We start from the raw sequence: 15650 nt of genomic DNA on the forward strand, positions 1-15650 counted from the left end.
ATATAAAAGTAGATTGGCTAAGTAGTTTTTTAAACATTAGTATACTATGCAATCTGTTCCAAATAGCTTACTGTTTTTCCTGAACTGCTGGGAAACATTCATTAACAATGTCAAATTTGGCTTCTGCAGCTTCTGTAAATAAATGATTATTTTCTTTTAGAACACTAACGACAACAACAAATCCTTTGGTCACATCAAACCTTGAACACTAAATGTAATCAGGCTGTCCTTTTGATAGAAGTATAGGATGGAGCCAACACCTGACCACTATCTACAAAAACACTCCTCACATACGCAATTCAGTGAGTATTTCACCCCCAAAATACCATGCAGGCACCCTTCTGAAAATTGTTTCCACAACTATGGTTACATGCATAGCAGTTTTAAAAATCTGGGTTTAATATTTGTAGTACTTCAGTAAAATTCAGTTATATTTAAGATCGCAGCTTCTGGATGCTTACTTGCAAGTGTGCACAAGGGAAGTAACTGTTAAGAACCCTAGGTTTAATGCATTGATTAGTCCCTGCAAGTACACTTACCAGAATATCCTTACATTTCAAAAACATGCCCAAAAAATGCATAATTTATATTTAAATCAGTGCAAGAAAATGAAATCATGTTAAAACTAAACATGCTTGCACCTCCAGTATTACAGAGTAGGTTGAACTAGAACACCGGTTCCTCATCGCTGCAGAATCCCAGAGCAACAGAACAGATGCTCCAGACATCCCTGCAGAAGTTAATAATTCTTCAGAACACTAGCAAAAAAAGCAGGCCTGAGAGCTTGTAGCTGACAAAAAGAATACTGCCTAAGCATTCAAAAAAAGGAGGGAAAACATGCAATGTGAGATTACGTGCAAGCACAGAATGCCATCTCAATAGAAGAAAAAAAGATGACCCATTTGAGTAACTCATCCGCTGAGCACTCTTGAGTAACCTGACGAGGAGGAAAGGAGAACTAGGTGATGAAGGATTTCAGTACCTCTTCATTAAAAAGTGCCCTTTATCAGTTAGGATTCTATCACGAAATCTACAGGAAACATTAACAGTGTTTGGGGAAGAACAGAACAGGTTATATTAGTAACTTATAAACTTAAAATCTGACTCAAATGACCAAGAACAAACAAAACTGTGGTGGTTTATCTCGTCGCCTATGGCTCTTTTGCCTCAAACCACAAATCTACTGCGTGCTCTGCCACAGCTACAGGTCTTTTAGGAAAAACTCACAGCAAAAGAAAGGCTGGCAGGTCAGAGACTGCTTCTAAGGAGAAAACAATATTGGCTAGAACTGTAGTTTCTTTCAATCCCCCAGAAAACTTGCCTTCAGATCACTTATTTTTATAGGACATTTACTGTAAATACACCATACCTTGGGAGAAAAATCGAGTTCTTCCTCAGAAGTATGCCAACTGACATCACTCCCCTCCTTCTCCAAGCTTCTTAAAAAGTAAAGCAAAATGAGTACTGTGTCTCTCCAATCATTCCTCAGGTATGTGCTGGGTATGTTTAAAGTCTTACCTGATTGAGTCTCCTTGCGACAAGTCGTCTATTGCTCTTCAAACATTAATTGACATGTTGAAATTAGATTTGGCATGCCAAAAATCAACCAGCACATACAAACATTTAACCTGGACAACTCTACATGTCATAACAGAATGAAACTTTGGGGAGTCAACTTTATGTAAGACAGCATGAATGAATGCATGCATTTCCAAACAACTGCTTTCTCAAGTCACACTGAATTGACAAAACAAAAAAGACTAGAGTTTTATCTCCTTTGAACTTTTATACCTAAAAGTTTAAGAACTACCTCTAAACTAAAAAAAACCAGCATAGCATGAATATGCTACGTTAATAAACAGTTAACAAAATACTGGTGCTTTAGCAAGACAGTAAATAAATGAACTTCTGAAGTATTCATACTGCACACACAAGCACACACTGTTGACAGAGATATTACTGGTTTATATACTATACTAGCTGGTGCTCTACCCACTTACAGGTTATCCTGAAAAGGTAAAAACCGTCAAAAAGCATAACCAAGATCTAATGCCTATCCTCAGGCAGAAAAATCCCCAGCAGTTCTCTACGCTGCACCAAAAAGGGTATTCAAGAGGCAAGACAGGCGTAACCAGGGCATTCTATACTACGCTCCAAGCTTTCATCCATGTTAAGACAGCAACTTGCACACAGGATCACAGGATAAATCAGGTCACAAGGGACCTCGGCAAGTCTCTCAGCCAACCGCCTCCTCAAAGCGGACTCAGCTCTGAGGTCAGATGAGGCTGCACAGGGCTTTTTCCACTCTGATCTTGAACCATTCAAGGAGGGAGACTGCACAACCTCTCTGTTTTACTGTTCTCACCATGGTGAAGCTGCCCACATTCCATTAGAAATTCTCTTGTTTCCATTTATGCCTCTTGTACCTTTGCTTCATGTGACACACCACTGGGAGGCACCTGTCTCTGTCTTCTCCTTACACGTACTGGAAGCTGCTGCTGGGTCCCCTTCAAAGTCATCTCTTCTCTACACTGAACAAGCCCAGTTCCCCCAGTCTCTCCCCAAAAGGCAAGTAGCCCTGCTCCTGGCAAAGTTTGATGGCCCTCCACTGAACTCGCTCACGGATGAAAGACCACTCTCTCTTGCACTGGGGGCTCAAAATTATACCCAGGGAGCTGGACACAACCCAGGGACTGCCAGGTAGCAGCGTACAATCCCCTTCCTCAGTCCCCTGGCTATGCTGCTCTTCATACAGCCCAGGACACCGTTAACCTTCTCAGCCGGCAGGGCACCCTGCTGGCTCATTCTCAGCTCACTTTCTGCCAAGACCCTCTGGCTATTCCCAGCAAAGCAGCTCTCCAGCCAGGCAGCTCCAGCACGTGCTGTAGCAAACGGTTGTTCCTTTCCATGTGCAGGACTTGGCATCTGCCCTTGCTGAATTCTGTTAAGACAGGCCTGACAGTCCATTTACCCAGCTTGTCAAGATCCCTCCGAATGGCAGCGTGGCCCAGATGCACATGTTGCAAACTCAACGACAGCGCACTCTAGCACACCACTGATGTACTAAAGAAATCTGAACTCTAGGAATCCAGCCTGAAGAGTGCGAAAACCTCTCAATTACCAACAACTAAGAGGAAATAAAAGGCCTCTTCAATTCCCAGGACAGAAAGGAAAAAAACAAATAGAGCCTCCACATCGTATCTATTTCAGCATTCCTCAAGTCCTCGATAATTAGTTCTCGTTAACTATCATCACAAAATGAACTTGCTTATAAATAGGAGATTGGTGGCCTTCCATAAAGTTGTATGATGACAGCCAAACCGAGGTCTTAGACAAAATCATTAAAAGGAAAAGAAAACAAAGGGCATATCGTGTTGAGTAAGTTATCTGAACTTTTGCTTTCCATGGATAGTAACTTTAAGCAATGATCAAAACCAGTTCCCATTCTCCTTTAAAAAGCAAGAGAGAAAGTTTATGAGATAGTTTTCAGACAGATCTTGATGCCCTACTGTAGAAATGGGATCTAGAAAAGTAGTATCTAGGGATCACTTGTTTCTACTTTAATTGAAGTCCATTTTCATTGTGGAGTAACAGAAGAGCATAATTTTTTTTTAAATATTATTTACTATCACTAATGACACAAAGCAATCACTCAATCCAGTAATAAAGGACCCGTGCAAAACACGCAAACAAAAAGCGCCCAAAGCCTGCTCTCAAACCTGATTTATAAAACCAAAACCATCAGAATAGAGACCTCCAAGATAATAAACATCACAGGTGTGTTAGTATTTGTACATCACACAACATGTTTCACAGTTGAAATGCTACTGTATAGAATACCTTTCTTTGGTTTTCCTGTTCTTGATGTCTGGCTAGGAGATTGTGGCATTCCTATATCCGTTTAGGGAAAGGCATGTCAAGGACAGACCAAACAAGGACACCAGAGTAAATGTGAATTCCCAGAAATTTGGAAAACCTAACCAGTACATTAACAAAGCTGTAGCAATGGGAGAATGTACTGTGACCATCAGCCTACTCTACAGTTACAAGAAGTAGAAGCCAAACCTATCACAACCTACAGAATTCTACTCTTAAGGGACAGTGTCAAACAGTGTAACTTAATTTACTTGCTCCATTGTAAAATACCTATATTCCAATATTTTGAAACACTGAAACAGATTCTTGGCAGTTTACTGTACTGCCAACTTTGAATTTCTCTCAGCTTGACTAGTCCTTGCCCAGAACTGACTGCCAATGCAATTCCTTCATATTTGTAGAGTGTTTTATACATACGGCACACTTAAAATCCCTCCGTTTAAGCATCCCAAAAATCTGTAGGTGCCAACAAACTTTGGAGATACACTAGCCAGTTGTGTCAGATGGTGCCGGATGCAAACACAGCCCCCTCCTACCTCAGTCTGAAGGTAAAAGCCCTGCATATATTGATTTGACCATGCTGAACTGTTCACATAGAGAAGCTACGCCACCAGCCAGAACGCAGGCATGACAAGCAGTCAGAGTGAATACCCTGTTCCCCCAGGGCTATAGGGCAGGCCACAACTGGACCAGAACGGGTGCACTGGCTGGTGTGAGTGTCATGCGTGTGTGCTTGTGTGTGTACGCGTGTCTATGTGTCGTGGAACAGAAGCTTTAGAATATAAATCACCATCCGCCTGCTCTACTCATCCTACTTAGTAAAATTTTATTTTTTATATCAATGAATGGTGTGGTTCTGTTATTGCAGCTACCCAACACCAAACGTCTGTGTGACAAGGCCATAACATTTGCCTCAGAGCAACAGGGAGTCCTGCTTATATTGATGTTACCACAAATACATGGAATGGATGTGGCAAGAGGACTCCTATCAAAAATACACATGTAAGAGTTAAAAAAAGGACCTCAAGATTGTTTCTCATTCCTTCTCCATTTCTGTTTTCTTAAAAGGCGATACAGCAGATATAAAGCACACTGAAGCACTCGTTTCTTTTCCAAGAGCTCTATGATGAAAAACCAATGGTTTCTGTAGGAACAGTACACCAATATGCAGTGCAGCAGCTAAAAAAAGCTGCCACTGAAGACATACTAGAAATCTGAACCCTCGCTTTTAGAAAAAATACATAATTACTTTTTGCCAAAGAAATTCCAACTTCAAATCTGAAAAGTCTGTCATTCGATATGCTAGAGGTGGAAGCCATTCATTTGGAGGTTTTTGCAAGTCTGTCTGTAATCAACAAAAAGGTTCATGTTCTGACAAAAAGTAAACACTCAAATAAGCATGAGCAAACTTCTTAAATATACCAACTTGCTCACTAGAGGCGAATATTTTGAACAATGTTCAACAAGTGCAAAAGTAGCAGCAAAAGGAGGAAGGACTACATTGTAAATCCCAGAAAAACAGGAATGAAGAGCAAGATTAAAACAAAGAATTCAAAGTGGGTATTCCTCCTTTGTCTCACGATCAGTTGAGCTTCTCCTCTAACAGGGGCTTCAAAGCTTTTACTGCAGCCTGTCAAAGGGACTCAGGATGCAGGACCTGCCCTTTGTGTGTGCAAGCAAGAGACTGCAGAATCAATGCCACCAAGTGCTCCCTGCATGCTACTAATCCCTCTCACTCAACAGGCCGGGGTCATTTTCCAGGAGACTGAGCACAAGGAGAAAAAGATTCATACTACTCAAGGAAAACAAGCCCTACTATAAACAGTTTGAGACCACAGCGCACTCTTTCTCCTCCCAAGTCCTTAACCCACATAAATATGCTCTTCACACTTACTAGGCCTCTTCAAGTGAGGATTTCCTGTAACATTGTGGACTTATGCTAGTAGTATTACTGTCTTCAAGGAACTGCGCAAATTACTTGGTTCAAGAACCCTTGTTTCCCTGAGGGCATATTAATTTTGGAATCACACAACAGTATTATTCTTCAAGCCACATATTTTAAAATAACCCAGGCCTGTCAGTCATCACAATGTGGTACCACAGCAATTATCTACGTGCACAGGAGGCAGCCACAGAGTGCTGTTTGGGTAACAGAAACATTTTGTTGATTAAACTACCTGTACCAAGCCCTTTCCAAAAATAAAATAAAATATAAAAACCTCTGCATCTTCCTTCAGTCTATCAAGAAACTTCACACATCGCTGACTAGATCAAAATAACTATTCCTAAGTCAAAGGAACAAAGTTTGGCTCTAAATTAAATTCCCCTATCTGGGAAAAGTGAACTCGGAAAAATATCCCATGTTTTGCTCATATTTCACGACATATTTAAAAAAGGAGTAATAAACTGTGTTTGAACACTGTCTGCTGTCCATTTGCCACAAAGTTCTGATGTAACACCCTTAAAAAAAACAGAAAGGATAGAACTTCCCACTGTAGGGCCTGAGATGTAAAGTACAAGAAGTTCGATCTATATTAAAAGATTAGTTTTCTAAGATTCCTCTAGAGCTATATGAGCTCATAAGCATAGACTGGATCTTAAAAATTAAGGAGTTGTTTGTTTTGGGTTTTTTTAATTTAAAATGAACTCACTGAAGGAGCTAATTTTTTGATAACAAGGCAATTCAATTGTTTTCCTGGATCACAAGTTAATATGGACTTTTTAATGTTTATTTCATAAAATTACTGGAAGTAGAAGTGGTTTTTATTTTTACTGGAATCAAACTATGTCCATGAAGATACAGTACACACAGAAGTTGCATTATTGTTTCTAACAAAGTGACTTTTCCAAGACGATTTTTCCTAAGTATGTCTCTACAGCACCTACACAGAAACAATCGTAACTGATGCTGAGAAATAAGACGACTCACTAAAGGCAGCTTAGTGCAGGTGAAACCATTAATATTAAAACACCACCGCACAAACTCAGTGGAAATCAACAAGACATGTACGGCCCTGCTAACTCATCTGTTGCTTCCCAGCTACAGGAAGATGAACAACTACTCAGGACGAACCTACTGCTTTTGCAATTCATTTTCACAATCTGAATGGCCATCTACAGGTACAAGTACACACCCCAAAACCAAAACCACTCTCACCTAGTTCCTTCCCTGTCCCCCTTCTCTCTCTGTATGAAAACCTATACAGATGGGCAATCTGGCAGGCAGAACACAACAGCCCGGTAAGTGGGCCCGTAGCACACAAACCGCAGCTGCCTTCACCCCTGACAAGAAGCACCTCCAACCAGCAACAAGTCAGCATATTCACAAAGCTGCTTGCGCTACCCCACCTGATGCCTCCACTAAAGTCAACGGCGAACACAGTGAGCGCTGACAACACAAACCCCCTAAAGAAAAGGCCACAGTGATTTTCCTCGTGAGCTCCTGCGTGATTAAAGATCCTACCTCCTCTGTCCACAGCAGGTGCACCCAACGTCAAGCCAGCAGCTCTGGCCCGGTGAGGAATGCCAGGTACTGTGTCGCCTTGTGCACCACCTTCGTCTCTGTCTCCCCGGAATGCGTATGCCACCAGTTGTTTACAAAGACTATATAGGGAAAGAGAAGAAACATATTTGGTAAAAACAACCACATACTTGCTTATACAGTTTAATAGAACAGTTAACAGCCACTTACCCACCCTACATGTATTCATAGCCGTATGAATTCGTATACTTGTATGCATTCACTGAGAGTAATACAGACAGAACTTACTGCACAACTACTACCTACTTCAATGTTCACTACAGTCATGTTCACTCTAGAGGTGCGTATCCACACCTACGAAGCTATTAGCTCCAGCTCGGCACAGTATTTTCAGCCTAGCTGTTAAGCACACATAACCACCTCAGAGAAGGGATACGCACAGGTACAAAGCTATCCGTAAGAGGGGTGAAACTGCTTAAGACTTTAACAAAAGGGATTTGTTAGATCTCTGAAACAAAAGACTGGTAGTTCCTGGTGATTGTAGTGGAAGTCAGTAAGGACAATGGTGCTGGTCTGAGGAGAGGACTGACATGCATTTCAGTTTGCCACGTTCTACCTCTGGGTAACTGTAGGATACAGACATGTTTTAGAGTTTGTATTGGGCAGGTGCAAGCTTAGCGTCAAAACTTGACATCTACAGACAATTCGGGGTGGAAATTTTCTTCAACATCCAGATTAATACTAGACACAGGGAACGATACGTATCAGAAGACGCCACTGAGCACAGCTTCAGGACAGCTTTCAACACACCATTAAACCGTGCTGCTATTACCAAAAACATTCAAAAGCCACACTGACAACTGACAACCTATTCTAACAATAAAGTCAAAAATTTACCTAGAATATCCATGAGTAACAGCATAATCCTCAGCTGTCCATCCGTTAGTGTCTTTATGGAAAAGATCAGCACCATATCGAAAAAGAACTTTTATTAAATTAAGCTGTCCACCAGATGCTGCAGTCATAAGTGGGGTTCTGAAACACCAAAAATATGTTATGAAGTAGATCATTTGACACAGACACTGTAATTATTTTTATTCCTATTTGCTCTCAAAAACTACTTTCCTCATTACTGAATGAGCAAAAGAAAACGCGGTTTTCATTAAATATTAAGAGCAACCATAAAATGCAAGAGGGAGTCAAAACAACCAAACCTTTAATCTTCAGACAAAGCTTCCACATAGACAACACTCACATACAAACTATGCCACTATGCAGGAGATGTTTTTTACAAACTGAGGCAGTGCTGCTGAGCTAACAGCATGTTTCCTGCCAGAAGGGCCAACACAGACAATGCCTTCTTGTAGTCCTCAACGAGGAAAGCACCCACCGAGGTATGACAACAGCCAAGCGCAGATGTGCTTTCACAAGTCACACAGAAATAGCTGCTATGTGGCTCCCCGGGGTTTTTTTTTCAGAGCTCACTCTCATGCCTCTGATTAATCCAACCTAAAGAATACTAAAGAGACCCATGCAGAGTTTTGACAAACCACTCACCTTTCACAGTGATCTCGAGCATGCACATCAGCTCCTCTCTGCAGAAGAAACTCTGCTATATCTTCATGATGTTCAGAGATAGCAAGAATAAGCGGAGTGTTTCCCTCCTGAAAGGGCAGATAAAGTTAAAAATAAAAGTAAAAAAAAAAAACCACCACCCTACCAGAGAAATACTAATACAACTTTTTGAAAGAACTTCTTCAACAAATACAAAAATTTACCTTATTCCGAGCATCAATATTGGCATTATGCTCAAGTAACAGCCCCGCTACGGTTGTATTAGGAGATCGGACAGCAAGGTGAAGGGCAGTGTTGCCGTCAGCATCTGCCAGATGTGGGTTGGCACCGTGCTCTAGCAGAATAGCTACACATTCTTCTTGCTGGCACTGTACTGCCTGGGAACAACACGCAAAAAAGGAAGAACTTCCAGCGCTCTGTTACAATTGCCCCAGCTTCCCAATGCTGGAAAATAAGAGCACCTTCAAAGCTGAGCTAACATATGCCTATTCCACGCTGATTACCAGATGCATGCTTCTACGCAGAGCTGTGTAAAGAATCCTACCAGCCACCTCTCATTTAATGCACAGTTGACAAGCCCCACTTGAAAGAGCATAACATATTCCACATACCTTCATCAGCGGCGATCTGTTATCACTGTCAGTAAGATTTAGTTTACACTTGTTTTCTACGAGATATGTAACAACACTCACATGGCCATTCGCAGAAGCAAGATGCAGAGGTGTCCTAAAAATTAAACATATTAAATTAGCACAAACAGACAACTAGAGAAATAATTTCAGGCTCTGATAAATTGATATAACCACAAGTTTCACTTTGCACAAAGCAAGCTTAAGAAATGATTTCTCATTCTGTTACCAGTAACAGCAGTTGCGCACCAAACACCCGAGACTGGCCAGCAAAACCCCTCCACAGCATCTGCTTAGTAAACTGCCATTTCCTTCACTCTAGAACTTAATCTGCACAGATTCCTGTGCCCAGGCATTGGTCACTGCCTCCAGCAGGACTACACCTGCGGCACAGCAAAAAAGCTTGGGAATCTGAGAACCATGGCAAGCAACCTTCTAAGTTCTATAATTATTCATGTGCCAGAAGTATCAGAGATGTAGATGGGCTTTATATAAAGAGTATTAGCATTTCCCTGCACTTTGAGGATTTCTGCTTTTTCTCTAGGTTGCTTACTACTGCAACAAAACCAAGTACTCACTTGCACCAAAGTGCCCCCCATCACATGCAGCAAACCAGACAGCAGAACACTGTAATCCTGAGTACAGGGAAGTAATACCTGATCCTTCAGATATGTATAACTACAATAGTCATAATAAGCCTACTACAGAGGAAGTCCTCTCCAGGGAGGGAATACTGTGTTTCCATAATACATGACCAGCATAAGAAAATGAAACTCTTTTCTTCAAGTTAAAGCCTTGCCAGAGGAAAAAAAAAAACCCACAAAAAAACACGCCAAAAAAAACCCTCCTTCAAACCACAGAACATCTTAGGTCTGATGTCAATTAACCAGCCTACTTATATTGAAAGAAATTGCCCAGAAAGTCCTTGCATGTGTTTCCCCCTAAATCAGAGGCACAAATCAGCACAAGCCTCACGCTGTGCAAAGGCAAAGCACCTGCTGCTCTGCAGGACACCTGTCCCAACAGAGCAGAAGACAAGCTAGAAAACAGCTGGGACCTTCCTCCCTTGAAGGTGATGCAGTAACAATCCCACAGTTCCTCAAGAACTGAGGGGAACACCAGCACTGGTTCTGAACCACATCGCTGCAGGTAGGTCCTTCTCTGTATTTAGGAAAGCTCAACTAGCCTTGCAATTGTTTTGGTACCTTGCTGAGACCGGAGCACAACAGCTCCCTGGCTAAGTGGGAATGGAAAGGGAGAGGTACACAAATGCAGTGGCAGGTGATGCAGAAACACAGTAATCTGTAATGCAGATACTTGTTACAGGGCAGCTGACATCCTCCTCCACTGCAACAAAGATGAGGATGAGAGAAATACAGAAAACTTCAAAGAATTTGTAATGTCTTGCTACAGACAGGGAACAGACTGGAGCACTGACAGAGGAGTAGCTCAAGAGCAACTACCACCACTTTTTGAGAAATTTCCATGGAAACATGCAGGATTCTTCATCTCTGAAGAAATGACTGGCTGAGATTATCTGAAAGCTAACCAGGACTGGTTATGAAGGAGTCCACAGTCCTCTGAAAGCTGCTACTACCAACCACTAGGAAGCATGACAGACGTGAAGTAGTCACTATCAGCTCTGCAAACAGAAAAGCCTTCAGAAAACTTGTGGACTTGTTGCTGTCCTCCTCAACCAAGCCTCTCAGTCTGTCACAGGAGACGGCTCTGCTTGGAGCAAGGCCTGCTGTGCTCCACAGAAGATCCACTCAGGGAACAGGCTGGCAGAGACCATCAGTGTTCAGGGTTGCCTGTCCCTGCAAGAGGCCTCCAGTAACACCGAAGTTCTTCTGCCACCCAGCCCTGGGGACACTACCCAGATTCTGTTCCTGCTACGCTGATCACCTACAGAGTAGAAGAGAACTGCTGATGCCTGAGCAGCCACGAAACAACCCCACTGGGAAACAGCAGGTTGGCAGTACGCACTTTGAATGGCCCTTGAGCCGACAACCCAGCAGCTACAAGCCAAGCAATGAAAGCGCTGGAGTTCAGTCTGACAGGCAGCTGACAGGGTAAATCTCCCTTAGCGATGAGCTCTGACCCAGGATCCATGACTAGCTGGCATTGTGCCTACAGTGCTTCCAACTCTGTGCTGACTTTTGCCCGTCTCTGTCAGTGAGGCTGAAGGTTTGGCTAGACCACCTCTGAAAGCTGCCTGCTCCTAACTGATGCTGTATCAAGCACACTTTCGGGAGGTCTTATGGGCTACAGGACCCACTTCATGGAAGGAACCTGTTGGTGTGATCCTTGCCATGTTCCTGGTGCAGGATTTTGCTTTTGGAAATCCTGAGCAGCAAAACTGAGATATTCATACAACCAATGCACACATTTTTGCCGTTACTTTGCATTATTTCCTATTCTTCACCTCTGTTTCCAATGATACCAAGTCTTCCAACACGAAGCCCTGAAACGCAACTGCATCTGGTGGTCACTCACAACACACATCACACCCACAAGCACTAAGAGGGCACAGGTGGCCTTGCAACCCCCATGGCTGGTACAGAGGGCAGTGGCTGCAGCAAGTAGGCAGGCTCTGTCCACCGAATTGCTCTCAGCCTCGCTGTTCAGCACTGGGCATTATCATGGCAAAACCACCACAGTGCTCATCATAGTATGCTGCCTTTTCTTTCTTCCCTCCGTCTCCCCCCCCGCCCCCGGCTTGTTTTTTACAGTTTGTGACTGTATTTGTCCTGTTATAACACTGATAATTGCCTGGCACACAGAAGGAAACCCTTCAGAGGAAAAAAAGCTTTCTAGACAAGATGAACTTGAAACGCAAAAACTAGTGAAATTTCATACCAGGGTCTGCTAAGAGCTGGTGACTCACTGATGACTGAATCAGTAAGCAGTAAGAAGAAAAAGAGAGAAACGTTCCGAACTATTTCCATAAATGCCATCGTGCACCTTGACTCTGGCAGCTGAATTATGCACAAAAGTGCACTCAAGCCACCTTAAATGGCATCACCCACCTCCAGCTGCATAAACAAACACTGGCTGGCAACACTCAGGCACACAGCCCACATGCTGACTGACTGCACTCTTCATTGCCTTCCTACAAATCTAGACAGTTTCAGGTGTTTTCAGGGCAATAAGCTAGCTGGCTGGCAAAAGTCCAGTCTTCAGAAAAGACAGCCCAGGATGCTGAAGTACTCTGATTAAACCAGCATCTCCTCTGAATGTCATGGATGTTTTGACTCAGTCTTTTCAGAAAAGGCATTAACAGCTCGACACATCCAAGACCCAAAACCTTCAGCTGATTCCCTTATGCTTACAGCGGACCATGAGGAGCTGTGCTGCAGCCCAGGGCTTCTCCCTAAGATATAACTGCCAAGTACTTGCTGTGCTTGACTCAAAAGCACACATCCTAACACCTGCCAGAAGCAGCAGCTTCCTCTGCATGGCACTGCCCAGATCTTCCAAACCAAGGCACTAATTAGCTGTACCAAGGCCACAGAGCAAACAGCAAAGTAACTGCCACCTAAAATCAGACTGATGTTGCTTTGGCTGCAACATCACAGTCACAAAAGGCACATCGGGCAACCGTCCACACAGCACCAATACACAGCACATTCACCCTTTCCTAAACGCAGTGCTTACCCCTCTTTTACTCCCAGCTGAGGCAGTGCAGCTTGCTCAGCTCAACTACTAACCCCACACGCTGAGGCCTCCGAGGTGCATGCACTCTGCCTTCCAAGCCTGCCTGGAGAATGGCCCTGAGGCTCCTTCTGCAACCCGCCCTGGCCAGGCTGCTGCCGGCCCCCTGCCGCTCCTGCGCCCCCAGGCAAGGCAACACCCCCGGGAACGAGGGCACGGAGGGGGCCGGGGCAAGACGGGGGATGCTCGGCCGACTCCAAGGGCTCCTGGCAGCACAGCCCTGGCTCCCCGCCCAGGCTGAGGCTCCCCGCAGCGATGCTGCCGTTCGCTCCCAGCGCCCTTGAGCTGCACCTGCGGGTGCCGGCGCTGCCCGCAACCCCCCCACACCCCGCCCCAGCACCGCCCGGCGCTGCTGCCCCCCGCCGCTTACCGCTCCGCCGCGTCCCGCTCGTCGATGCCGCATTTCTTCAGTCTCTGCCGCACCTGACCCAGGTCGCCACGGGCGGCCGCACGGTGCAGCTTGCCCAGGTCCTTCAGCCGGAGCTCGTAGGCACCGGTGGGGAAGGGCTTGGCGGAGCTGCCGGACGCTGCCGGCCGCCCCTTCTTCTTCCTCCCGAACCCGAAAAACCTCTTCATCCCGCGGCACGGTCCCGCCTCAGGGAAGAGATGGCGGGAGGCACGCGGCGGGCTGCGGCAGGCCCCGGGCAGGGCCGGGGGATCGGGGGTCCCCCCGGGGCAGGGGGATCGGGGGATCGGGGAGCCCCCGGGGCAGGGGGATCGGGGGGCCCCCGGGGCAGGAGTATCGGGGGATCGGGGAGCCCCCGGGGCAGGGGGATCGGGGGATCGGGGGGCCCCCGGGCAGGGGGATCGGGGGATCGGGGGGCCCCGGGGCAGGGGGATCGGGGGATCGGGGGGCCCTGGGCAGCGGCCCGGTACGGCTGTCTACAGAGCGAACCACCAGAGGGCGGGAAGCCGAGCGCACAGGCTGCTCCTCAGCGCGGCAGCGGCGGACAGCGCCTCCCTCAGCGGCGAGCGCGGCGGTTAAACGGCCGGCGGGCTCTGCTGGCGGGGGCGGGGTCTGCTCCGGCGCGTGTCCAGCGCGAGTGACGTCACTTCCTGCCCCGCGGTGCCCGGCGGCTCCCGCGCGGTACCCGGCCGCGGCGCTGCCGAGTGGGGCCGGGGGCAGCGAGAGGCCCGGCGGGTGGCGGCGGCGCTGCGCCCCCCGCAGAGCACTCGGGCCGCTGTCGGGAAGCCCGGGGGGTGCCGGCGTACCGGGCAGCAGCAGCTCCCCGCTGGCCCCGGCGGGGCCCGCGCTGCGAGCACGCTGGGGGGCTCGGTCTAGTTGGTTTTAAAAGAAAATGGCTCAAACTGGGAAAGCGCTTGTCGTTCAGGGCAAGGGCATCTCGTCAGGGAGTTATGGCCAAAACAGCTCTGCGAGCAATTCGCCTCCTAGTTTGTTGAGCAGTCCTGCTTGTGTGCCATCGTTAGCCCTGGGCAAATGGATGCCAAAGGAACGAACAGCAAGGGTTAATATAGCGGGAGGGGGGCGGGGGGGGGCCTGTAGGCATCATCTAGTTACGTGCCTTGCCAGGACAGGGTCAGAAAGTTACTTTCCAGTAAACGTGGCCGAGCTGGCACTGCCACAAAAGAACAGAAATGCGCACTGAGGGTATGGAAACGTGGTCCAGAAATCAAAAGACAGGTCGTGCCTTTGGTATAGATAAGTTGGGAACCATCCTCCTACTCTACTGCTGCGGTGATGGCACTAAGTAGTTCAGCGTGGTGAAACCTTGCTATAAGTACCATATGGTTGTGGAGTGATGTCACAGTCCAGTATACCCTAGATGGTTTGACTCATGGAACACCTTGCCAGCACACTACTTCCTATTAGAAACTGCCTCTTGCCAATGAGTTTGTGAAACATGGGAGAGATGGCAAAGAAAACCTCAATCAGAGAGAGGGACACACTTCACTGTGATTAGCGCTGAAAATACTGATTACAACAGGACAGGAATCTGGTACCACTTTTTAGGAAGGAGATTCAGCCCTTTGAAATACCTTCTTTTTCTTCATCGCTAATAATGGTACAGCTCCTAGAACCTTCCTTTTCCTTTCTGGAATGAGCCTTCACAGCTTTATGAAGCCTCTTCGCTCTGGCAGTGTTCTCGCCGACCAAAGTGGCTGATGTACAGTCACTTTCCTTAGCTGATCCTCAGTGTATTAGCAGCATTCCGTTATTGCAGACATGATCTCTAGAAGGAAGAGCTATAATAATAATAATAATAATAATTTTAAAAAGACAGAAAAAAGACTTTTGCTGAAAACACGGCCAAGTAAATTCAGGTTGCAAAACCCGAATTCTATGAGTTTTGGGAAATGGCTATGAGCAGCAGCCATTTCAAGAGTAGCTCTGTAATCAGTCGGACCATTTAATG

General features: G+C 45.8%; 1 long non-coding RNA gene across 2 annotated transcripts; it reads right to left on the minus strand.

The window, feature by feature from the left end:
* Positions 1 to 303: 303 nt before the first annotated feature.
* Positions 304 to 9855, minus strand: LOC308058100. Of its 2 annotated transcripts, none has more exons than XR_013925646.1 (3): positions 8255 to 9855; positions 7340 to 7479; positions 304 to 1552 (listed from the first exon to the last, which is right to left on the minus strand). It is a non-coding gene; the product is annotated as an uncharacterized lncRNA (long non-coding RNA). The 2 variants fall into 2 exon arrangements; XR_013925647.1 differs by lacking the exon at positions 304 to 1552 and having other exon boundaries at positions 7127 to 7479; positions 8255 to 9309; positions 9544 to 9855.
* Between the last annotated feature and the right edge of the window lie 5795 nt (positions 9856 to 15650).

The sequence above is a fragment of the Falco punctatus genome (genome assembly GCF_963210335.1).
Source record: "Falco punctatus genome assembly, contig: scaffold_23, whole genome shotgun sequence".
Classification (NCBI taxonomy): Eukaryota; Metazoa; Chordata; class Aves; order Falconiformes; family Falconidae; genus Falco; species Falco punctatus.